This window comes from Siniperca chuatsi, linkage group LG7 (genome assembly GCF_020085105.1).
Source record: "Siniperca chuatsi isolate FFG_IHB_CAS linkage group LG7, ASM2008510v1, whole genome shotgun sequence".
In the NCBI taxonomy this organism is placed as follows: domain Eukaryota; kingdom Metazoa; phylum Chordata; class Actinopteri; order Centrarchiformes; family Sinipercidae; genus Siniperca; species Siniperca chuatsi.
The window spans coordinates 3,840,624-3,865,809 of record NC_058048.1 but is presented as its reverse complement, the minus strand read 5'-3'; the positions used below and the strand labels follow the sequence as shown (position 1 = coordinate 3,865,809).

Genomic DNA, 25,186 nt, shown 5'->3' with positions numbered 1-25,186 from the left:
ATAAACTGGTGTGATTATGCAGAAAAAAGATTAATTCATTCAAAATAAATCTTCCTTAAAATGACAGTAAAGTATTTAGATGGACAGTAGCACATGATAGACCATATAAAAATGTAAGCTTTAGTTAGGTTTTTAGGAATTATTGCACTACTATATATATGAATAAAACAGTTCCAATCATGGCCATATTAACCTGCTATGGGGCCTAAACCCCCCAATTCCTCCCACTGCCCCCAGCGCTAGGCATTAAGGCGATTTTTGCATAGTGGCCACAGTTGGAATTGCAGGTCACAAGCAAACGGCAACCTCCGGGGCTGAAAAATGAAGCGAACGGGTAAGTTCCAAAAACTGCAGTTCCTCGAATGGCCACTTGAGGCTGGCTCCAAAAGCGAGCCCACAGAGCCCCATGTTAAAAGGCCCAACTTCACAGCAGAAATAAACGTGTTTACAGCCTGGTACAAAAAACGGTTTTGGTCTCTATAGCTAATTTCCCCCTTCATGACAACTGTGATTTTTTTTTTTTACAGTTCACCCGTTTAAATTATATTAATGCTTAAAGTTACGCATAATTAAAGACATGGCCACTTTGAGTGGTTCAGTAACCAGACTTCATTCGGCCCGCCTCATCTCCGGCCCTGATGAAGCCCTTATCATGTCAGTTGATATGAGGTCTAGTGGTGCATATTACAAAATGAATTTTCCATTAAATTAGTACGAACCAGTTGACATACAGTTAACCTGGAGCCTTCAGGACCCCTGGAGTTTTGGGGCTCCGGGGCAGTTGCCCAGCTGGTAATCCTTGATTCCAAACTCTCTGTGTTACGGTCATATCACATTTGTCCCAATCATATCTGTGTTGCGAAAGCCTATAAATGAAAATGGCGGATATAGAAAAAGAAAGCACTGGTGATTATAATACACTGTAACTGGTTATATAAGAGAATTATTAACAGTGAACAATAAAGTTCATTATATAACTTGTGTAACCCATCATCTTTTCTCATATTCATAAGGTGTACATCCCGTCTGATTGTTAATTTTATGTATTACACATATTATAAGTCATTAAAGACACTTAAATTGAGATTGAGTGGAGATGAATGGTGAAATAAGATTGATAGGTTATTTTTTATGTGTGTGTCTTGCCTTGTGGCAGCAGGTAACAAATTAAACTGCTAGGCATGTGGTGTTTCTGTCTCCTCCCCAGCAGTGGAGGAAGTTTTTTCATCATCAGGGATCATCATCTTTCTCTCTCTTAAGAATTAATATTATCTCACAACAAAAAGCAGACCAGCAGCAGCCATTCATTTAGCCTGTTTTAAACTACTGCATCAGCATAGCTCTGCCACTTCCAATACAGATAATCACACATCATAAAATAAAAGGCAGGTCAACTCTATCAGGAGTGTTTGACTCCTGATAGTGTTCTGGAATTTGTCTGGATTAATACCCACACTGAAAAGTATACAGTAAAAGTCCTTCATACTTATAATGAAGCAGATTAAAACAGCTCTTCGTGGAACTGTGCCCATTCATTACATGTAGTTGATGTCTTTTAATTCATATTTGTAGTTGTAGCAGCTGCTGTGTCCTATAGAGGAAACAGAAGCCCCTCAGCAAGCAGACACATTCTCTTTGCCTGAAGGTCAGAGAAAGACTGACGCAGCGGGACTAAAAGCACATCAGGCCTCAGAGGGCGAAGGAGGGCAGATCAAGCCTCTCACCAAGATAAAGATTGCTTTTCTGCTTCAGAAATATTTCTCATGGAAGTGGAAGCTTTGAAGGCAGCGACAGAGAAAAGATGGCCAGTGATCAATGATGCCATTATTGTGGACGCTCTGGTTTCAGTCACAGTGAACGGTCAGCAGAGACCAGCACTCAGCATCTCCAGCAGAGTTCAAAAGTGCACGTTAACTGATATAAGCAGACACAGAAAACTGAGAACAAATATTAGGGTTTGAATAATATGAAGGCTGATACTGATACTTACACTTTTAAATAAACTTTGAAATTCAGCATATTTAATGTAGACTGTTTGTGCTCCCCAAAAATGACAAGCACTTAGTGTTTTCCTCCAAATTATTTCTGTCACAGTAGCACTTCGATCATTTTGGGACACTACATTTCCACCCTCAAATTTTTGGATTTACAACCTCTTTTATGCATAAAATAATTCAAAACATTACTTACCAAGAGACATAGTGCAATAAGACAAAAAGGAACTTGCAGCTGTGGTCAAGCAGGAACCTCCATCATATCGGATGACTGGATATCTGATATTTATTTAAATATTTAAACATATATTGATCTATCCCGACCAAATATCTGGACCGTCAATGGACAGTTGACACCTTCAGGCCACTAAATAAGACAGTGTTGATTGCAACAACATCGAGTGGTTTGATCTGATGATATGGTTTGGCCAACACATATTTCCCACGAGACTCAGTTACAGCAGAGCAGTAACAATGCACAGTGTGGAAATGAGTGCTGACAGCAGTCCTTTGATATGTGGCTAGCACAACAGGCCATTACACCACAGCTGATGTCTTATCCCAAATCTGAGATTCACCTCATTCAAGGTGGTATAACTCATCATCCATTAAAGGGCTATAATTCAGTTCAATTCAATTTTATTTACATAGCGCCAATTCATAACAGAAGTTATCTCATTGCACTTTTCCTATAGAGCAGGTCCAGACTGTACTCTTTATATTATTTACAGAGACCCAACAAATCCCACCATGAGCAAGAACTTGGCGACTCAAGACTCAATGGTGGGCGGCCATCCGCCGCTGCAGCGTGAGAGAGAAAGAGGTTTTGGGGGAGGAAAAAGGAGGGAAAAGGAGGGGTGGGGGAGAGGGAGGCACAATGCAAATACCACCTAGAATTTTTTTTAAATAGTAGAATTGTAATTGTAGTGTTAATATTAATAAATTAATGATAATAGGAATGGCAGCTATAGAGGTAGAAAAGGTCAAAAATAGCTGCTGCCACAATGCTCTCCCTGGAGACTTGTACTCTAGGGTCTGCTTGAGTGTGAGAACGGATGGCAGTCAGAAAATGGGAGGAAATGTGTGGTGTCCAACAATGCCCATCTCCTCTGGGAGGAGGTGCAAAGGTCAAGATGTTGAGGTAAGAAATCACTCATAGAACAAAAACTAGTGCAAATGAACAGCACTAGCTACGTAGTTTGTAGTTTGGCCTAAACTAAACGTGAGCGCACTGTACAATTGAAAGAAAATGGGAAGCTAGGTTATTGGTAAAAAATCTAAATGTATAAAATAATATTTTTTTAGATTAGAAGACCAGTTTCAGCTTCCTGCAAAAGTTCTGGATTGTTGTGGACAGAAAAAGTTAGCTAAAACGAACTTTAGCTTAGTTAAAAGGAAAAAGTTAGCCTAGACTCCAGCTAGCACCACCCAGAGAAAAAAACGCTCAGACATTTTAGTCACTAATTACTACTAATTAACTACTACAGTAATTAGTTTGCTGTTTTACCTGCAGTTAAGTGATACAATTTATATCCATTTCATCTCTGTACATTAAGTACAGAGAAAATGTATGAGATATGTTTAGCGTAGCATAGCGCAAAAACAGATGCAAGAAGAAGCTGCAAGCCTACCACCTTCAAATATGAATTTTAAATTCTCTGTTGTCTCTGTCGGTTTCTCTCTGTGTTGTGGGCGTCTCTCTCTCTGTCTCTCTCTCTCTCTGTCTCTATGGCCTCCTGACTAATCAACCAACACACTTGCTCCAAGCCGCACACCTGCAACCCATCCACTAATCAAGCGCTGCAGAATATCAACCCTGGTCTTCCTTCCACTCATTGCCAGATCATTGTTTCAACCCATGTGGTAGTTCACATCCCTGACTCCTAGACTATTTGTTCTAGTAGCTTTGCTTGCTTGTAATTTTGGCCTTGCTCTCCTTGTGCTCAGCAACATTGCCTGTCAGCCTCACTTGGTCTCAGTCACACAGCCTCACGCACCTCCGGACTTGGTCCTCGGTCACCCCTCGTACCCCCACGGTCTCCGTCCTCTGGTTCCCTTCCGTCAACCCCATCAAGTCCCTGGTGAACTGTACAATAAACTCCTAACCATAGAGCCTTCCATCAACTCCAAAATGTCTTGTTTACATATTGTATCTTAATTTTAAAGTTAGTATCCAATAAATCCCATAGTTAGCTACTTTTATCCAGAGTTATGGCTATACACAAACCTGGTAATCCAACTTTATGTTTTGAATCCATAATCTCTTTTTTAAAACTTTTTTGAGAGTTTGAGATACAACAACATGTGCCTTTTTTTCATTTTGCTATCTAAGCCAGCTGCTTCTTCCTGTTTCCATTCTTTACACCAAGCTAGGCTGAACATGTCTCAGACATTTCTTTGCACTCTGCACAAGAAGCCTTACTGTTGACTGCTGGGTGTACATCCCAAAACGTCTGACTTTTCCTTTCAGCTGCTAATATCACAATAAACAGCGTGAATTTTTAAAAAAACTGCAATTTTTGTATTTTTTCAGCTGACTGATCACGAACAGCTTCAGGATATATACAAGCTTGTCATTTTACACTCTTCAAGAGGAACACAGAAAATATGTGGCTCTGACATGTCAGTATAATTTTCTGAGAAGTGATTTGGATAGCATGGAGTTGGTAATGTGGCACGATGAGTTGCAGCATTCATCAAAGCTTTCTTAACCTCAGAAGAAGGATCAGCCTGTGTTTTCTAGAAAGAATGTAGCCTTGATTGACAGAGTCATTTACTGGTCTCACCCTGAGTGTATCTGAGTCAGTGTTTGTTGTTTTGTGGTCCAGATTTCTCTTGGCAGAGATATCCCAATAAAGAACATGCAACACTTCACTTCACCAAATGTAAGACAAATGTGTCTTTTTTTCTCTGTAATTGTGTGATTAAACAAAGTTTACTGCAGAAAGAGTGAACTACTCTATTCCCACACACTTTTCTGTGCTCATCAAAGCTAAAAGCCTTAAAAAACCATCAGATGTCCCCTCAAATTCTGATTGATTTTTAAATCAGTTGAACTATAGTTGCAACGAGACAACAATGCTGAGACAAGCTGTTTGGAACCAGTAACTCAGACATGCAAGTGCAATTCCTCAATAATGAAACCATATATGGTCTAAACCCCCATGTTTCCCTGGACTTTTAAGTGATGCCCTGGTTTCCCACTTCAACAATGCTGTAACACAGTACTGGTCAATTCAGCAGTATATTGTGCCAAAGTAGGCTATCAGCACAGTAAAAGTCTTTTTTCTATTCATTTGGTAAAGATCAGGATCTAATGACTTTTATTATTACTATTATACCATTACTACAATTATTACTTTTTATTTCCTTCAGATGGAAAGCTCATCTGTTTTCAAAGAAATGTCTTGCAAGATTATTTTTTCATCCACTTCTCCTCTTTGAACGTACTGTAACATATGCAAAAGAATTGTATAAATCTTCCGTTGTAGAGCAAATTTCTGAAGATTCAAACTACAACAAAGATGATGGAGCATCAGAATCAGAAATTGCTTTATTGCCAAGTAGGTTTTCACATAAAAATTATTTGCCTGGGTATTTTGGCGCATAACAGTCACAATAAACATAGTAAGAGAAAAGAGAAAACACCGGGAGCGCCTTGGTAGCCGAATGGCTACAGTGCATGCCACATGGCCGCATGGTCGCAACATTTACCGGTTCGATTCAAGCCAGTGACCTTTGTTGCATGTCATACCCCTCTTTCTCCCCGTTTCCTGTCTACCTCTTTACCTGTCACTATCAAAATGAAGGCAAAAAATCTTTATGATTATTCTGCAAAAGTCAAGAATTATAAATATAAAATAGAAATTTACAATAAAAAATATGTAAAATATATCTGTTTTAAAATTAAAAGAGCTGTACAGTGTTTCAAACAAAGAGGATGGAATGTGCAGAATATTGACTAAACAATGTGCAATTGTTCACAGTATGAAGAGTATGTGCAATGTGCGAAACCCAAGATTAGCAAAAATGTGTGTTAATGTAATGCATTGAGTCAGATGTGCAGACTTATTGATGAGGACGGCTGCAGTCTGGATGAAACTGTCCTTGTGGCGTGAGGTTTTGGTGTTGATGGACTGCAGCCTGTTAAGTGAAGGGGGTGTTTCAAAATATGTCTTGCCGGGGTAATCTTTCCTACATGCCTCAGGGTCCTGGATGCATACAGATCCTGGAAGGATGGCAGTTTGCAGCCAATCACCTTCTCTGCGGAGCAAATTATATGCTGCTGTACCCTTATCGTTGGCAGTGGCAGCAGCGTACCAGATGAATGATGGAGGAGGTGAGGATGGTATAATTGATGGCAGTGTAGAAGTGCACCATCATTGACTCTGGCAGGTTGAACTACTTCAGCTGCCGCAGGAAGTACATCCTCTGGTGTACCTTCAAGTATCACTTTTGTTAAGTTGTTTCAGCTCATTGTTGTTGCAGACAGTAAAAACTTTGCTGACTGACAAAGCAACATGAACATTACTGAAGTTAACTGGCAGTGGTGACCTGACAAACCTAATCACGTTTCATTAGCAGAGAGCAGAAAGCCTCTCCAACCACAGTGGATACAGATACAGATGTAAATAATAACCATATATTCATTAACAAGACTAAGAATCTATAGCCATGCTAGAGCCTCTGTGAGGCTGTACAGTACTTACTAAATGCTACCATGTTCACCTGCTTAGTTTGGCGTGTTAGCATGTGAACATTAGCTAATTAGCACTAAACACAAAGTACAGCTGAGGCTGATGGGAATATCATTAGTTTTGCAGGTATTTAGTTAAACCAAAGTATTGGACAAATTATAATTTTGACCTGATGATGGCACTAGATAAAAAATGTTAAGGGATCACCAAAGTGATTATAATTCATCCCGAGTGGAGCATGAATGTGTGTACCAATAGCAATCCATACAATAGTTTCAATAATAGACATTTCACTCAAAACAACAAATGTCAACCTCATGGTGGCGCTACAGTAAAAGTCAGGAGATCACCATCAAAATCACAGCAAGGGCCAAGCGGAAGATCTCGGGTGGATGGCCCGAGGGCAGGACAGAAGAAAAGAGCAAATCAGGGGGGCGCCCAGGAGGCAAGGCTGAAGGGATGAGTAGGTCCGCGACAAAGGCAAAATCCCTCTGGAAGCATGACGGGATGCTGGAAGGAACAAAGCCTTCTGGAGGCCGGCGGTGAGGGACGAAGCCTTCTGGAGGCAGGCGGCGAGGGCTGAACCCTTCTGGAGGCCAGCGACAAAGGCAGAACCCTTCTGGAGGCTGGCAGCGAAGGCAGAATGTCACTAAAGGCCGGCGATGTGGCTGGAGAAGAAGATCGGGGTTTGACGACAGGGCAGCAGGACAGGAAGCCGGCGACAGGGCAGTTGGACAGGAGGAGGGCGACAGTGTAGCAGGGCTGGAGGCCGGCAGAGGAGAGACTGGCAGAGAAGCCAGCGGAACCAGTGATGCCAGGTAGATCAGGAGATTGCTGCTGCAATCCAGCAGCAGCAGGACGTGGCAGCTGCAAACCAGCAGCGGCAGGAGTGCAGCTTAGCAGGGACAGGTGGTTGCGGCCCAACCGGAACTGGAGGAGGCTGCTGCGATCCAGCAACGGCAGGAGTGTGCTGCAGCACAGGAGTGTGCTGCTGTTCAGGGGATTGCTGCAGTAGAGAAAGTTCAGGAGGTGCCGGCCCAACCGGAGCAGGACGTGGCTGCTGCGATCCAGCAGAGGCAGGGAGCGTGCTGCTGGGGTCCAATAGGGAGTCCAGGGGGCTGCTGTGGAAGAAGCACCCTATTGCAGACAGGGGTCTGTATTTATTTCCTATAGTAACATCCTGCTATGTACTAATGTTGCAACCAAATTAGGAAGTAAATGATTAGCAGAACATGGTCTCACATCCAAGTCTGTTGCCTTGTGCCAAAAATAGCGAGATTACATTACTTATAATTGAGTTGGGGTTTTTTTTCTCCAAGTGTGTGGAACTCTATTAGAGGTATGATGATGGAGAGATCTGTCTAAGGCCGTGTTCAGAGCTACTTTAGCCCTGTATGAAAATGTGCAGCCCCCTCATTAATTTGAATGAGACCACTCTGTTGACTCAGCAGGCTGCCAATCAGAGGAATCTGGCCAAAAACCTTTACCTGCCTCAAATTTAGCAGCAACGCAGTGCAATGTCATTTGAGTTGGCCAATCAAATATGGAGCAAGCGTACATTCCTGGTAGATTACTTTGTATAATGCTCTATACCGTATTTCTACAGTTTACCTGGAGATCATTGTGATGAAAAATAAAATTATTGTCAACTTTCTTGAGTTGTAAAATCCTGTCACTTGGCATTATAAACCGCTGCGCAGTTTTTTGGCAACTGATAAGCCTTCAAACTCATGGATCTGTTACTCAAATTGGACTTCCTGGGGCATATTTCAGCCTCTTGTGTCCTGTAAGTAAGCATCTGCATTTGTTATGTTTCTCCATTCACTTATTCAGGTTTTTTCTTTAACCCTTAAATGCATTCCTTGGGTCCATGTTATTCATCAAACTATTTGTTTTAAACAATGTTCTGGTGTCAAAATGTCAGAAATAATAAAAAGCATTGTTTTTCTCTAAAATGTTTAAAGGGGCACTAGAGACCAGAACTCCCACAAAAACGCTGGTGATGCCACATCTGTCCATCCACGCTCAACTGCAAAAGTGCACACAACCAGTTCAATTCAGTTCAATTCAATTTTATTTATATAGCCCCAATTCATAACAGAAGTTATCTCATTGCACTTTTCCTATAGAGCAGGTCTAGACCGTACTCTTTATAATATTATTTACAGAGACCCAACAAATCCCACCAGAGCAAGCACTTGGCGACAGTGGCAAGGAAAAACTTCCTTGGCAGAAACCTCAAGCAGTACCAGACTCAAACCCCACCTAGAATTCCAAAATAGCAACAATGCATTGGTAATGGTAATATTTATAAGTAATGATAATAGGAATGATAGCCATAGGAATAATAATGACAATAATAGTATCAAAACCAATAACAACAACTGTAGTAGCAGTTGTTGAGCAGGTTCACGGGGGCATCAGGTGGCCCACAACCACAGATCCAGACTCTGCAGCTCCAGAGGCAGAAATACCTGCTGAAAGCGACAGAAGGAGAGAGGAGCGAAATCAGAAAGCACAAAACTACGGGAGAGAGAAGATGTCGAGTTGGTAACATGTAGTAATGGGATAAGAATGCATACAGAGGGAGAGGAGGAGAGAGGAAAGAGGTGCATCATGGGAAGTCTCCCAGTGGTCTAGGCCTATAACAGTATAACTAAGGGATGGTTCAGGACACACCCAAGCCAGCCATGTCGCAATGACCACAAGCAAGTGACTTTTGATTACTGTTGACTAATTTGGTTTTGGTAGGCTTTATCGGCTTCCTGTGATGCCTAACAGATGCCATATTCCTATGACTGTTTCACTTCTCCTTGAATTGTGAAAGTTCCTGAGTTACTGATATATTTTGCTGGCTGTGTTATGATCTCACACTTTTCCTAAGATTTGATTCATTTGACATGAATCAAATGAAAACAATGTAAACAAAGAAAGAAAGGTCATGTACAGTCTGAGCTGTTTGACCAAAGTTGCATGTCTAAAGTTGTACTTTAGTTGAAGAAATCCAAACTGCACTACCTCTAATCTTATTCAACTGGGAGACAAAACAACTGAATATAGTACCAGGTGAGATTTGCTTTGGGTCATTACAAGCTGGTGTGATCTCCAGTATGAAAGACAACCAATAAATATTACATTTCATGTAGAAGAACTGTCACTTTGTTCATGTTTTGCTTAAGTGCCCATAAAACTGATGTATTTATGTGTTGGTTCAGTTTTGGAAAATGCGCTTATTAGCTTTCTTTCTGAGAGTGAGATGAGAAGATTGATATCAATCTCATATATGTGCCTTAAGCATGGAGCTAGGGGTATCAGGACATGATTAGCCTAGCCTAGCATGAAGACATAAAACAAGGGAAACAGCTAGCTTGGCTCTGTGTGCTGTTAAAAAATATGCCTAACAACACTTTAAAAGCTATCTTATTTACATAATGTATATTGTATATTTAACCCCTTGCATGAACAGAAATTTGTGAATGTATGTAGAGTAACATGTTGGAGCTATTTCTTAATGAATAACATTTTATCCATCCACCTAGCACTTATGTGCAGTGTCTCTGTCTATAGTGCAGTTTGCCAGATACGGTCAGTAAGCACAGGTATTGGTTTTGGTCTCATACCTGGTACTAAACCTGGCAACCTCACTGTGATGACAAGACAGGCCTTTTTCACAGAAGACATGTTGACATGTCACAGTAGGAAAAGCACAGGTGTAAGTAATACAATATATGATGGCTGAATTCCATTTAGCTGCTTCAGTTTCAGGGTCCTAGTATTGTGCACGCTGGCTCACTGTCACACTGCCATGACTTACTGTGACACTTGAATAGAACAGAGCCATTGTTACTGTTATTAGTAACACCTGTGCTTTTCCTGCTATAACAAGTCATAATGTTTACTGTGAAAAAGGCCTATGCTGCGCACTGTCACTGTTGGCAAAAATAAATTCTAGCACTTAACTCTCTCTGAAACTTTGAATTCTTGTTTTTAGACGTATTTTAAACTTTGGATGGAGCCAAGCTAGCAGTTTCCCCATGCCTTCAGTCTTTATGCTAAGCTAGACTAAACACATCCTCATTCCAGACTAAAAATCTCCAAGGCCAAAATGTCATAATGAATAGTTAGACATTTTGTGGAAATACGCTTATTGCTTTTTTGCCCAGAGTAAGATTAATTCCAATCTCTCTGTACGCTTAATATGGCCAGAGCCAGCAGGCGATTAACTCAGTTTAGAATAAAGACTGGAAGCACGGTGAAACAGCAAGCCTAGCTCTGTCCAAAGTTAAAAAAAAGAACAGCATGTGCACATTTTACTGATTAACATGTTATATGTTGTTAGTTTAAACCATCAAAAAGCTTAGAGAGTTATTTCTTGGCTGGGCTTGATTTTTTTTAAACTTTGTACACAGCCAAACATATATTTGAGTGAGATTCAAACAACTGATATGCAGTAAGCAGTACTCAATTGCAGGAGCAGCATTAACTGTAGCTCCTTTTGCAAAGTTATCCCTGACAAACTACCAGTCATCCAATACGCCTGATGATCCTCTTTAACAATAATCACAGTAATAAACAAAATTAATACAAAGTTCGCTTAGGGCTAAGACTGTAACCTCTAATTGACATGTGTTGTGAAAAAAATAGTGTTTCTCTCTGTGGGACCAGTTCTTGTACACACACACACACACACACACACACACATCCACACACAGACTGTGAATTAGCAGGCTGTCTTGACAGGTTAAGTGCGAGGCTTGTGAGTCTGGTCAGGTTTAATCCCACAGTAAGCTGATGGTCAGGGGTCTGTCTGTTGTTTGGGCAGATGGTGAAGGGGGGTGAGGCGGTGGTGTGCAGCCGCCGTGTGAGACCACAGTAAAATACATGGATGAGTGATGAATAATGACTCAGTATTATCCCCAAGCCAGCACTATCCCAGTTATTAAATCCATACATCCCACACGTCACAGCAAAGTAATACAGTTGACACGATTATCACACGGACCACAAGTTTATAAATAAATGTGTTGAAATAATCCAGGGGACTCAGCAATATTAACTGATGACAGCAATATCATTTTAAGAAAAAATACAATAACCTTATTTTTTAAAACAATGTTTTCTGATGAAGTACTTCCTAAACATTCATGTGACATTGTTGAAAACCTTCTAAACATAAGTGTTTTTATTCTCCTGATTGAAATGCAAAACAGATTAGTCTTTAACACCTGCTGTGACATCACTAATTAAAGTGAAAAATAAAATAAGAATAATCTACCTCCTGTGCAAAAAGAAAAGAATAAAAACAAAAATATATAAGACAAAGTGAGAAATAGAGACTGTAACCACAAAGCAGTGAAATACTGTAAATTAAAAGATTGTGACATAATTAGTTTATCATTCACTTAATTACAGATCACAGACCAGTAATCATACACCAAAATAACCAATAAAGTTATTTATTTTTTGTTTTGTGTTAAGGCTGTCTATTTTGCCCCCAAACCATTTGTCTTTTTGCAATTCATTTTCATTATAATTGAATGTCATAATGAATTGCCTTAGCATACAGCAAAAGCCATTTTTTAAAAATGTGTTGTAATCCACATTACAAGGGGATGAGCCAGCAAGTCCTCATAACTAAATAATAAGAACATTTGTGATGGTTCCAAATATGGGCCTTTTTCACAGAATACATTTTGTCACCGTAGGAAAAGCACAGGTGTAGATGATCAAATTAATGATGGCTGAATTTCATTTAGCTGCTTCAGTTTCAGGGTCCTGGTATTGTGTTAAATTGACTGTTGTGAAAAAGTGCTGATCTGCCAGCTCTAAGGTTTAGGTTTGGTTAAGTTTAGGGGAAGATCATGATCATTGTTAAAGGCTTCAGTATACTATTAACAAACTAGTTACTAAGATAAAGGTGTTTATGCCTGTTTTGCACGGCCACACTCAAAGGCAGGACGAGAACCATGTAGGCCATAGACTCCTCCCTCCTACATCACAGCTCCCTGATCTCTCTGTACAAAAGGGGATAAGGACAAACACTTTGGCACAATCTCTCCTCAAAGGTATTAATGGTTTCATGCTTGGTTGTACACACAGGAAGTGATGGAAGTAGTTATGTGTTATGTTGTGGTATGTGCTCACTGTTATACATTCTGACAACCTTTTCGTTTTAAGTAAATAAAGGCCTTTTCTGTCGTCAAAGTCACACACTTCCTGCGTTTTTTCATAGTTGAGTGGTATTTACACCAAGCTGAGTCATGTTGCTACCATTCAAGCCTTGTAGTGATGTGGTATCAAAAGTTGCGAGAACCAGTGTCTTACAAATGATGTGTGTCATCACTGGATAGTCGAATACAGAACACTCCTTTTCAGGAATGGACACCGTCACATAATCGCCGTGCATGGACTAAGGTCAATTTCAGTCACTTTATAGAGTTCAAGTAAGTCCATATACAGAGCAGCTGAGGTGCTATTTGATCCTGTACTAAACAGCATGTCTGCTTAATGAATGCCTGAGAAAACACCAGAGAGTCAGTCTGCTTCTTCCTTGCATTGCTTGTTAAGTTGATGTTGTTAGAAGGGCTTCTAGCCTCCTCTCACCAGTACTGGCCATCACTGCAGGAAGCACCCTAATGATTCTTCTCATTAGCCTGTCAGCCCATGGTAGTGATACTCCTCTCACTGGCAATGACTGCGATAAAAGCGCAATTTCTTCTAATATGTCTGTCACACATTAACCCCTACTTCGCACAGAAGCTCTTCACACTCCATCTTGGGCATCAAGCCTCTGTGCACTTCCAGAAAGCTTTTAAACTTCTGAAGCTGCTGGCAGTACAACAAACATTAGGGTTTGTCCAACCCTTTGCAGATGTTCACCATGTCTTTGTGCTACTTTAGCCAGTTTACAGCAGTTCTTTGGGAATTGTGGTAGGGTGTAAAAGCTGTCTGGCTTTCAACCTCTACCAAGTCTAAAAAGGCAACACTGTTCATATCAATTATAACACAAGTAAAATATACCACAAGTAAAATATACCACTTTGCTCAGTACAGTGGATAAAGCATGAAGACTGAAGTTAATTTATTAAGTTGCTCTGTGTATGAAACAGTCCAGTATGTTCATATTGGATGATTTTGAAGTAGTTTACATCCAAGATTCTCGGCCAGTTCAAGAAGCAGTGTACCCTTCATGTAGCAGAGTGAAAAGTGAGGTTTAAGATGTCAGGGTAGTGGGTGGCCGTGGCGTGTTTCAGGTCAGAAACCAGAGTTTGCATCCCGTCTCAGACCAGCAATTATTGTCTTATTTTAGCCATAACTACGGTTCAACCATCTTATCCAAGTTTTAGTTGCCTAACCTTAAAAGAGTTAGCATTACACTCCTATAACATTGACTCACAATGGACAGTTAAAAAACAGGATATCAGCGATATCGTCTCTTTTATTCCACACATTCTTCAACTGTGTCAAAACCTGGTGCCTACATTATCCACAATGCCATTCACCCACCGACAGTTCAGTCTGGAGATTCAGGTGTGTTATGCTAGTAGCGCCCATCACCCCACTCCATTTTTTTCATTTTCAAACTTGTCTTCAAGCCCCACTGATACTGACTCAAGTGACATCACTTGAGGACATTTATCAGACTTCTTCACACAGCTCCCTCTGGAGCCACAAAAAGCTGCATACAACTTTTTTCACATATGTAGCAGTACTCCTCAACACCTGGAGACACACTTTGATGTGTAAAATCAGTTTCCTTTAACCAAAATTTAAATATATTGAATTTTCCATTCATGGATATTGTTTAAAATTTTAATTTTACATTTAAAAAATGTTGGCATTGAACATTTAAAAACTGAACAATCCAGGGATTGGCACAATGATCCAAAATCAAGGCTAATGGGTTGATATGAAACATGAAAAAGCCTGGAGTGTCAGACAGTCTAAAAGCTCATTTAGTGTGAAGGTTAATAATAATAATAGATAAGGTAATAGATATATATGTAAACACATTTTGGACAACATGATACAAACACTTTTGTACTTGTTAGAAATGTTTCCTTTGAAGCCTGACTTCCAGAACTAAAAAGTAAATTCCACCTGTGGACACAGAAGTTCCATTCCCAGTGTGCAACACTAACAAGAAATAATTTCCAAAACTAACTAACTGAAGAATTTGGAAGTTGACGTATAGGTTTTGGAAGTCAGGTTACTAGATTTGGAAGGTAAAAGACCTCAATGTGTGACTTCCAAAATCAATGGGGCTGCAAGTTGAATTTGGAACTTCCAAATTCTATAATTAGTATATTTTATTATATAATTTAGTATAATAGGTTCCTTTCCAAATCCAGTATCTAGCTTCCAAATTTACACATTGTGTTTCCAGTTCCATTACCTAAGGTTGAATATTTGTGACTTCCAAAAGCATTATGTAGCACTGGCACATCTAGTTTGGAAACTAAATTTAATAATTACCAAATATAATACATTCCAGACTAGATCTGAATATTGTTTTTAGAAGTAATATGTGGACACGTTTCTCCTCAAGTCTGGAGGTTTCCAGCAGTGCCCTTGGTTTGGTGCTACAGCAATGTTCATGCTTTTCTACAACTCTAAAGAACTCTAAAGAGCAATGGTTTTAGAAGCTGTATATTGTATACTGTGTTCTGTTGACATATATTTACCTTGATCAAGAGCTTTCAAGCAATATCCTGGGTTTGTCAACGGTTGTTTTCAAAGGTATTGAGAAATGTCATATTTTGCCATTTAGTTTGAAGGGCTTGTTGTTAAGGGAAGTTAATATTATGTTAATATTCTTTGAATCAGAAAATTACTAGAGCTGTATTCAAAAGATTCAAAAGTTAATTTGGAAGGATGAGGTTTGGGAAAATGTCTATTTCTGAGGGAATACATATGTCATTAATCATAGTACTCATCTTCTACTGTTGTGGAAGGAATGATTTGACCTAAAGTTACCCTTGGTTAAGCAGCGAGGACTCCAGGAAGCAGGAAATGAATGTGATTGATGGATAGTTTTAGTTTATTCTCTAAGTAAAACTGAACTGGCCGGCCAGTGCCAGCAAATTATATCATACTGTAATGATGCACATGTTCATATTCCAAGGATGGCCATCACTGCTGAGCCAATATTTCCTTCTGTCAGGTCACATACATAAATAGCATAAAGATGTAAGCTCTATGGCAGAGGAGGGTGAAATGACATCAGCAAGAGCAAACAACTTTAAAATATGATCTATAACAGACAGTAACTAGGCTGTTAACACTAGACTGATCAAAATCAAACCTGCTAACATTCCTGTAAATGTGTACAAGGCTTTGAACAGATGACTAGCACGGTAACAAATTCACCTTCTTAAACTCTCACATTTACTTTGACAAAAGGTAAACGTGTGTATTTTTATATTAACTATGGATCGAAGGTGAAAGGTGTTGCTCATACCGACAAACTCACAGAGAATTATCCCTTGACTCTGCAGAGCATTTTAGTATCTTACAGCTCTCTGTTTTGGTTCTACGGTCTGCAACTAAATTCACTCTTACTGCTCTCATCAGCAGGCAGCTGTTTCTAGTGAAAAAGCTCTGCTACACCCACTGTACACTACCTGCTCAGCACCAAACAGCAGACAGACAGACCAAATAACCAACTACAAGGTATGCTATGGACAAAAACTAAATAGAAGTGAACCATGGTTTCTTTGCTGTTTGTCTTTGAACATGTGCCAGTTAAGCGTGGCGGAGACCTCCCAAAACTTCTGTCTCAAAGAGAAATGTTCTGGATAGACAAACCTAATGCAATGGTCTCACATGGTTTGAATGACTCTTTTTTGTAATGTCATGTTAATGGGTTTTTTTTTAACTGTTGCTTCTGGGCATTGCCTAACTGTTTTTTTGGATTTTGTTATAAATGTAAAATGTTTTATATTTTTATATTATATCCATCCATCCATCCATCCATTTTCTACCGCTTGGTCCCGTTAGGGGTCGCGGGTGACTGGAGCCTATCCCAGTGACTTTGGGCCTTAGGCAGGGTACACCCTGGACAGTGGCCAACTCGTCGCAGGGCTAACACAGACACAGACAAGGACAGACAACCATTCACTCTCACATTCATTCAATACGGGCAATTTAGAGTTATCAATTAACCTACACATGCATGTCTTTGGACGGTGGGAGGAAGCCGGAGAACCCGGAGAGAACCCACGGTAACACGGGGAGGACATGCAGACTCCACCCAGAGAGATTGTGTGATGTTGGTCTGGTCCGGGAATCGAACCCACGATCTCCTTATTGGGAGGCAGGAGCTTTAGCCGCTCTGCCACCAATGGTTTTCCATTGATTATTGATCACATGATGTGTCCTTTAGAAAGAGAGCTTACTGCCCCCAGAGAGAGCTGACATCTGATGTTTCCAAACCAGACGGTGATGCCGCCTGTCAGGACGCTCTCTATGGTGCAGGTAAGGAAAGTCTTTAGCATATTGAGAGGCAGCCTTAAGTCCCTTAGGCGTCTGACGGGCTTTCTACCCCAAGGTGTCGGGGTGAGAGGACCATGAAAAAGGGTGAAAAACCCTGCCTGGATGGATTATGAAGTATTCGCTGCATGAAGTGATCATGATTGTCTACCAACAAAGTAATCTCTCTGAGCCAGCATACACACAGACCAATTATTGATCCACTGTTACTTGAGAGTAATGCTAGAAGCCAGCAGGCCATATTTATGTTTACTTATTTTGCCTGTCATTTATGACGTGCCTGTATGATTACTTATGTGTTATTTTAAAATGTTACAGTAATGGCTAATGGCTGATGGGAGTGATGAAGCATGTTGGTGAATCGGGACAGTTCTGCACTCCATTAAACATCACTCACTTTTTTTCCATGTCTTGGGCCTTCCACAGAGAGGTGAATTAATGGCCATAATGGCCAGGATGGAGTCTGCTGCACCAGAATTTATGTCCTGCATGTTGACCCAGGCAGCAAACTCTTACAGCATTTTTACATTTTGCAAAAAGGGTGGCAGCAACTTTCCTAGAATCATTTTGTTGCAAATAAGCTAGCAATGGGCGAGCTGGACCTAATGCATTTAGAGTTTAATTGGCCTTGACACTTTATTGTATTTCCTTCCCACTTTGCTAATGCCCCAGGGAGATCTGGCCCCGTCTGGTGCCTCATTGGCGAAACTTGAGCTCAATCAAGACGATAGACTCCACCAATAAGGACCTCCTGATTGTGCCATGTCAGAGATTCTGCATCCAAGTTGACTTTCTGAGTGGGAAGATAGCTTCAGAAAGTCGAATATGTCGTCAAGACACGCTCATTAAATTTGACAGGGCCACCACTAATCACGTCTTCAGTTGATGCTGCAGTAACTGATAGCCAGGCCGATGGAAGTTAGAGCTGAGGAAGTGGTGATTTTACTGCTGCACTGACATTTTCTTCAGTAGTCCTTTGATATTGTATGTCTAGACTTAATCACTGTTCTCTGTATAAATGCCTGCAGCCAACCAACTGGATATAACTATAGTGTAGATATTAATATTCCACAGAGGCATGTACAGGACCTTACGCTCCATGATATCCAAAATGACTTCAGAATTCTTTACATATTTTTAAGTCGCCCTGTGATCTCTGCACGTTCTTGTCATGAGGACTGAGTCGGAGCTGTCTTTTAATGTTTTTTTGTGTCCTGGCATCCTGACAAAATTACACTTGTATGATACTTGTCATCAGTAAGTCGTAGTCCTGCCAATAGGTGCTCTCTCTTTGGCTGACATCACTTCTGTGACTACATGACATGTTAAACCTTGGGTTTGTAGCATATTCTGTGAGAATGCATTCAAGGTTATGGGTTGAATTCAGTGCTGGGCTGGTAGGTGATTTAGGTGTAGTGGCCACAATCAGTATTGTAGATCATGTGACGCACACTGGCCCAACAAGACTTTTTCCCATATGCATTCATTACAAAAGGAACAGCTGTTAAATGGTGAATTAATTTTTCTGAGCATCACAAACAGATCAAAATCAGAATTTGAGCCATCAGGTCCAATTAAATTTGAAAAGTCTTGAATAGCTGTATCAGTAAATTATTTTTGTGACATTCATGTACGAAGGAGCAGGAAGTCAACCAGCTCAGCCAGAGTAAGACTGTAATGTATATATTCTATGGGCCAAAAAAGAAAGGCAGAAGCCTGAGAAAGACATACTATATGCCTGAGGAGTAACTTAGATTAGAATGAATGGGGCGACATCTCTGAACACAGTATCTAGTTCTCTTAACACTTCTATGGTCATATTAGGTTCTGTCTGTGACAATTTCCCTCAGGCCTCAGAACACTCTGAAGCCCAGCCCAGTTCAGATGAACAATCCATCTCAACAATCTGAGCAAGCACATTTAGTAAAGCAACAGATGTTAATGTTATTACTGTAAATTCTCATCTAACACACAGTATTCAAGTAATTGCAGAGACTCAAATAATAGCCAGGCCAGCACAAACAAAAAAAGGCTGGTCGCTAATAAAGGCTTGGGATGAAATCATTTATGGGGGTGGAATTACTGACACTATCAGGATTCACATGATAGTTTCAGCATAATGTACATTTCCACAGCACTAATTCCATCACCACATCCTCACCACTCTGCTGCTCTGATTTTCTTTTTAACAGAAACACAATTTGTATTCACTAATTACTTCCACTTTGCTTTTTTTTTTCGATCAAAGTTAAACTACCGTTGTTGAAACTGAACACTTCTCCAGATTTTTCACATGAAAAGAGAAGGGAAAGCTGGAAGACTGTTATTTGGAATTTCTTTTCCATTTCCTTTTGGAAATATTGTTTCACTGATATTAACTTCACAGCAATCAAAAAACCCTCAAAAGTAGAAAGAGACTGGAAATAAAACAAGCAACAAAGTGGTGAGTGTGGCATAACTCTGTTGTTGTAATGGAGTTAGTGCTGTGGAAATGTACATTATACTGAATTTATCAAAGCAGGTAAACTGGAGGAAGTTATGAGTTTGCAATAACAAGAGAACAGGGGTTATTGGGAATATTAAACTGTTTCTAATTTAAGCCTGTTCCAAATAAAGACCTGTTTCTATCTGCCATTGAGGTAAATAAAGGCCACTATTGAGAATCTTTGGTATGTCACTACTGATAATGTGCTGCCAAATGTTGTCACCATGTCATTCTCAAAAAATCTTCCCCTCAACCAATGACAAACCCCATACAGGACTCAACTGAGTATGCTGACTCATCTGGTTTTCCACCTCCTCTTAACTTGCAAATTTACTTTGGGGAGTCTGAAACAAGAACTAAAATACTACAAGTAGCTGGTGAAGAGTGAGTCAGATATTTACTGGCGATGACCTAGTCCCTGCCAAATGTGAATATTTCCATTGCCCTGCCCTGCAGCAAAGCATACAGGGCTGGTGTGCAAGAGGGGACATGTTGAAATATTACGCAACACTGATGTGTGCTAACACAGGAGTGTACCTCACTAAACTTTCTGCATCCACAAGATATCTGTATTTAACCGCAGATACTGTTAGAGTGTCAGGAGATAGGAATAGAAGAATGTGATGAGTGGTGTGGGCAGACATTTTAGCTCTCCACTCATCTGAACTTTGATTGAACTCCTGTTGAGAAAGAGAAAGAGCGAGGGATTACAAACGATGCTGAAGCTTTGTTAACTGTCATAACTGTTCCTCGACAGGAAACAAGTGAGACAAAAAGACAGACACAGAGCTGGCAAAATATGACAACAGCATGATTCAGAGCAGTGAGAGTGCAGTGCAGGCCAGTGGACCCAGAAATCAACGTCCAGACAAACGTCTAGAGTACAGTAAACAAAGAAATGAATAAAGTGTGTAATGTTTCTGTGTGAGTCACTGCCTGTGGGTGTGCAGTGATAGTAGATGACATACAGCTTGAGATAGAAAAATAAACCCTGTACTGCCACGTATATTCAGACAAGCAGGGAATATTCAGTTTTCTACTACTCTGTTTTGTGAACCTGCTCCACAGCTCCAGTCATTACACCTCACATCCCGACTCTGCCCACTGAACAACCACTAAGGCTAGTTGGCTTGATATATAATATCTCTATAGGATGCCATACACATATCAGTTTGCAGTGGGTTAAAACAATTGGTGTAAAATGTATAGGTTTCTGAAGGGAAGTTTTGAGTGTGGATTTGAGTTTTCAGTCCAATGCTGTTACTGCAGCCAGAAATCCAAAATTCAAAAGCAGGAAGAACATCTTGTCAATCAAGCAAATGTGCCCCATATTTTCCTAATGGAACCACCAAGACACACATTATGGGAACCCCACCCCCAACCTCTTTCTCTCTCACACCGCCCACCATTGAGTCTGGTTCTGTCCAAGGTTTCTGCCTCTTAAAGGAAGTTTTTCCTTGCCACTGTCGCCAAGTGCTTGCTCATGGTGGGATTTGTTGGGTCTCTGTAAATAATATTATAAAGAGTACGGTTTAGACCTGCTCTATAGGAAAAGTGCAATGAGATAACGTCTATTATGAATTGGAGCCATATAAATAAAATTTAATTGAATTTACAAGCAAAATTATTTAATTTATTTAAATACAAAAAGTACACTATAAAAACTTGAAATAATGACAATAAGCTTCATACTTTGTGTATGTTGCTAGCTAACTTTAGCTATCTATCTAGCTCACTGCGTGTTCACTCTTGACAGGTTTTTTTTGTAGAAAAAGTAGTGTCTAGAGGGCCCTCTGCGCTGACGAGTGGATCACATGATTTTTTCAACTGACAGCACTGGTTCAGCGCAGTGACCACTATTATCATTGTTGTTGTGTTATCAACCTTTTTGTTGAAATAAAATAGAGGCTGCTTGGGCTGAATTTTGTAATACTTTTTATTCGCACACATGCTCCTAAATACATTTTACAGTTCGCACACATCTATTGTTAGTCGCAAATGTGAATATAACGCTTGTACTGTCGAGCCCTGATAATATGAGTGTAATTTCGAAATAGCTAAAATAGTCCTACAATTGTTCTTGTTTAAAAATTATAGGATTTTATAAAGTACATGAGGATGTTTTGACGTAGAGTTCCAGCACTCACTCTGTGCCCAATCTAGTAGCAGTCCACTTTGGGCTGCTTATCATGCAGAGACAGCCTTATGGTTAGATGGTTGAGATTAAGGTGGGCGTCTTCTGTAGTGGTATATTTATAGTGGTATAATCCTGCTTTGATGAAGAGAAGGTAAGCATGCTGATTGTGTACTTGGTTGGCAATCCAGTAGCATACGGTTAACTTGTTAAATATTAGGATTTAGATTTACATTATGGGTTAAATAGCCCATTATCTCTAGGAAGTACGTCCATATTGGATGATTCCACACTTCATGATTTATGTCCAATGCCAATGTTCACTGCCAATGAGGGAGGTAGTGTACCCTTTATGTAGGGAGGCAGAGCATAAGGGTGTGGAGGTCAGGGTGGTGGATGAATGTGTAGGGCGTCAGCAATTAACATTTTCCTTTTTATTAACCATAACTATGATCTTTCCCAAACCTTTACCAAGTGTTTTAGTTGCCTAGCCATGCCATAACCATAGTTTATTTGCAATAACCACAATCTCTCCCTAATTTTAACCATAGTTATCATAGATATTAAGGAAAGTGAGAATTTTAAAAGTTGTCATGGAATGTAATTTCCGGCTTTTGTGGAATGGTCCAATATTGACATTCTTGTCTGGTCATAGGGTTGGGATGAACAAATATGTTTTTTTCTAATTCTTTGACTTTTGGACCGTCTATAGTTGACATTTGGACCTATACCAATGGGCCAATTTTTGGTCTTTTGATTTGATCATTTACCCAGTATCTATAAGGAGCTGTTGTGATGCTTGTCCATATGCCTGATGAAGGTTGTGTTGTCCTAAACGTCATGAATATATGTACTGTATATACCAGTTAGCGAGACAGCATGTTGGAGTTTTTACACTTTTATTCTAGATGATTAGATTTAAAAGAGAAATGCACCTTGAAACCCTCTTCGACGCTCAGATCTCATCCATCTGTGAGGTTGAACAAGTGAATTATTTTGTGATAAAGTGCTGTAAATCACTTTGTTGGTGTTTTTGCTTTCCAACAGCCTGCCATCTACCTATACCTCAGTTAGTGATTTCCTTTGCAAAAAAGTACATTTATAAATATCGAGATATCTTTTTATGGCTATTGTTTGACATGCAGGTAGGCTACTGATAGAAGCTCTGTAGACATTTCTTGTATAGATGTAGATATAGAATTATATAGAAATATAAATAGTACTTCATTGCCTCTCTGGTTGTTTTATTATCCATAAAAAAGCACATGAATGAACACTAGCCAGGTGGTGAGGATCTCAGCTCAAGGACAGTACATATGACATGCACCTGAATTTGTGTGGAGTCTATTACAGGGTGAACAGACTTCCCAGTTTTTAGCAAAACACAGTGTCCTGATTAATCTCTGAGCTGTTCTGCATATGTCCTGATTTCAGCTGCCAATCCTCCAAAAATACAAGAGCAGTAATATTTTTAAATGTATCCCACACAGCCCAACCCACACATGAAACAACCACTGACTCTCAGAATTATGAGCTTGTAAATCTGTCACTCTTACCTTGTTGTGCTGGTTGCCATGACAATGAGGCAGCTGTAAGTGTTGCCTCACTGTCATCACCTACAGCACTTCTTCCTGTCAGTTACCAACCAGTGTAACATCAGTCGTGCCTTAAAGGTTGTTGTTTTAATGAAGAACTCCATCAAATGTACATTTTCTCCACATTAACTATTTAGCCACCGTGTGCTTGTCCATTTCTGGGAAAGATTTCTTCCCCACAATATACACATGCATGAAAACTTTAGCAAATTCATACACTCTAAATGAAATATTTACATGCTTTAACAAAAGAGGAACTGTGAGTTTCTAGATTATATAAAATCTAAAACTTAACCTCCAACTTTTCCCCCCCAAAAAAGGAGAAATTGTTAAATTTTCTTTTTCAACTGTAATAACAGAATTGCTGGACACAGCTCAGCAACCTTGGAATTCTGAAGTGTCCTTAACATTGTGAACATAAGCATGGCCGGATTAACCTGTTTCTGGGCCCCGGGCCAAAATGGGCTGCTGGGCCCCTATTTATCCCGTTTCTTCCACTCTGTGAGCAATGTGTACAGTTTTCCTGTGCTGGAATATTACATGGCCCCAGGTTTATGACATGGTTATTCGATTAAACACACACCTGAAATAACAGGTCTAAAACTAAATTTTGAAACAAGGACCCTCTTCAAGACAGGGCCCTTAAAATTAGAAAAGAGGACTAAAAGTCTACAGCCAGGCTAGCAGGCTCTGATGATGACATTGGATGAAATGTTAGGGGATCACTAAAGTTATTACAATTGTTTAACTAATGTCTGTGCCAAATTTCATTTTGAGATATTTCACTCTGAATCAAAAATGTCAACCTGCTGTTGGCACTTGAAGTCAGGGGGTCACCAAAGCCAGCAGGATTCATCCTCTGGGGACCATGTTGGTACCAAACTTCATGCCAATCTTTCCTATTGTTTTCAAGGTATTCCAGCCTGGACCAAAGTGGAGGACAGATTGACTGACCAACCTTGCCATCCCTAGATCAAGGCCACTAGCATGGCTAATAAAATAGGACTTTAAGGTCCTTAGCAGGTCAGCCCCAGTTCCCTGGTGCAGTTGCCTGCTTTGCCTTGTCAACAACCCAAATAAACAAAACTGACAGTCTCACTGCAAGGTCCACAGCTACTAAATGGGCCTTGAGGTGAAATTGGGTTTTTTTCTGCTGTTTCCAAGGTCAAGAATGAACTTTGAACCTCAAAACTTTGAACCACAATTATAATTTGTGGGACACAAATTTATATGAGCCGACAAAGGTTGCAAACTGTAGTCTGAAAATAAAAAACACATGAAGCCTGTGTGTAGGTGGCTTTACCTTTTGCTATTCCTGATTATAATGCTATAGAAAACAGAGCTGGCTGAGTTTTTCTTACCCCTGAGTATTGTAAACACTTCTTAGTAAATACAAAATGACAGATATATTTACAATGGTACCTTCTGACATCAGAGCAGCTAATGGAAACATGGAAAATTCCTGCCCCAGGAAATCATGGATGTTACGCTGTTTGCCCAACAACCTCAATCTCAGCAGATCAATGCACTAATGAGTACAGATGACTAACCAAGGCACCATCCATTTACGTAGCTTGTAATGACTTCCAGCCATGATGGATGGTAAACAATGGTGAACTTCCAAACCAATCAATATTCCAGGCTGAAATGCATGTCCAATACACAAGTGGCACATTTTAATATGGGGACTTGACAAATCAGAATATATATGATCCAAAAGATCAAATTGGTAACAAATGCGAAGTGGATCGTGTGGGTTGAAACGGCTGTTTGGGCAACATCTACATTGT

At 40.0% G+C, this 25,186-nt stretch overlaps 1 protein-coding gene across 2 annotated transcripts in view; it reads right to left on the bottom strand.

Annotated features, from left to right (window-relative positions):
* tpst1 (tyrosylprotein sulfotransferase 1) overlaps positions 1-23,383 on the bottom strand; it is an 85,124-nt gene extending 61,741 nt beyond the window's left edge. The window contains exons 1-2 of one of the 2 annotated variants that reach the window (XM_044202522.1): positions 23,358-23,383; positions 720-866 (exon numbers count right to left, since the gene is read on the bottom strand). The gene's annotated coding sequence lies outside the window, so the exon portion shown is untranslated. Of the gene's footprint in view, positions 1-719; positions 867-23,357 lie in introns of those variants that run through there. The other variant, XM_044202525.1, reaches the window with a different exon arrangement.
* Between the last annotated feature and the right edge of the window lie 1,803 nt (positions 23,384-25,186).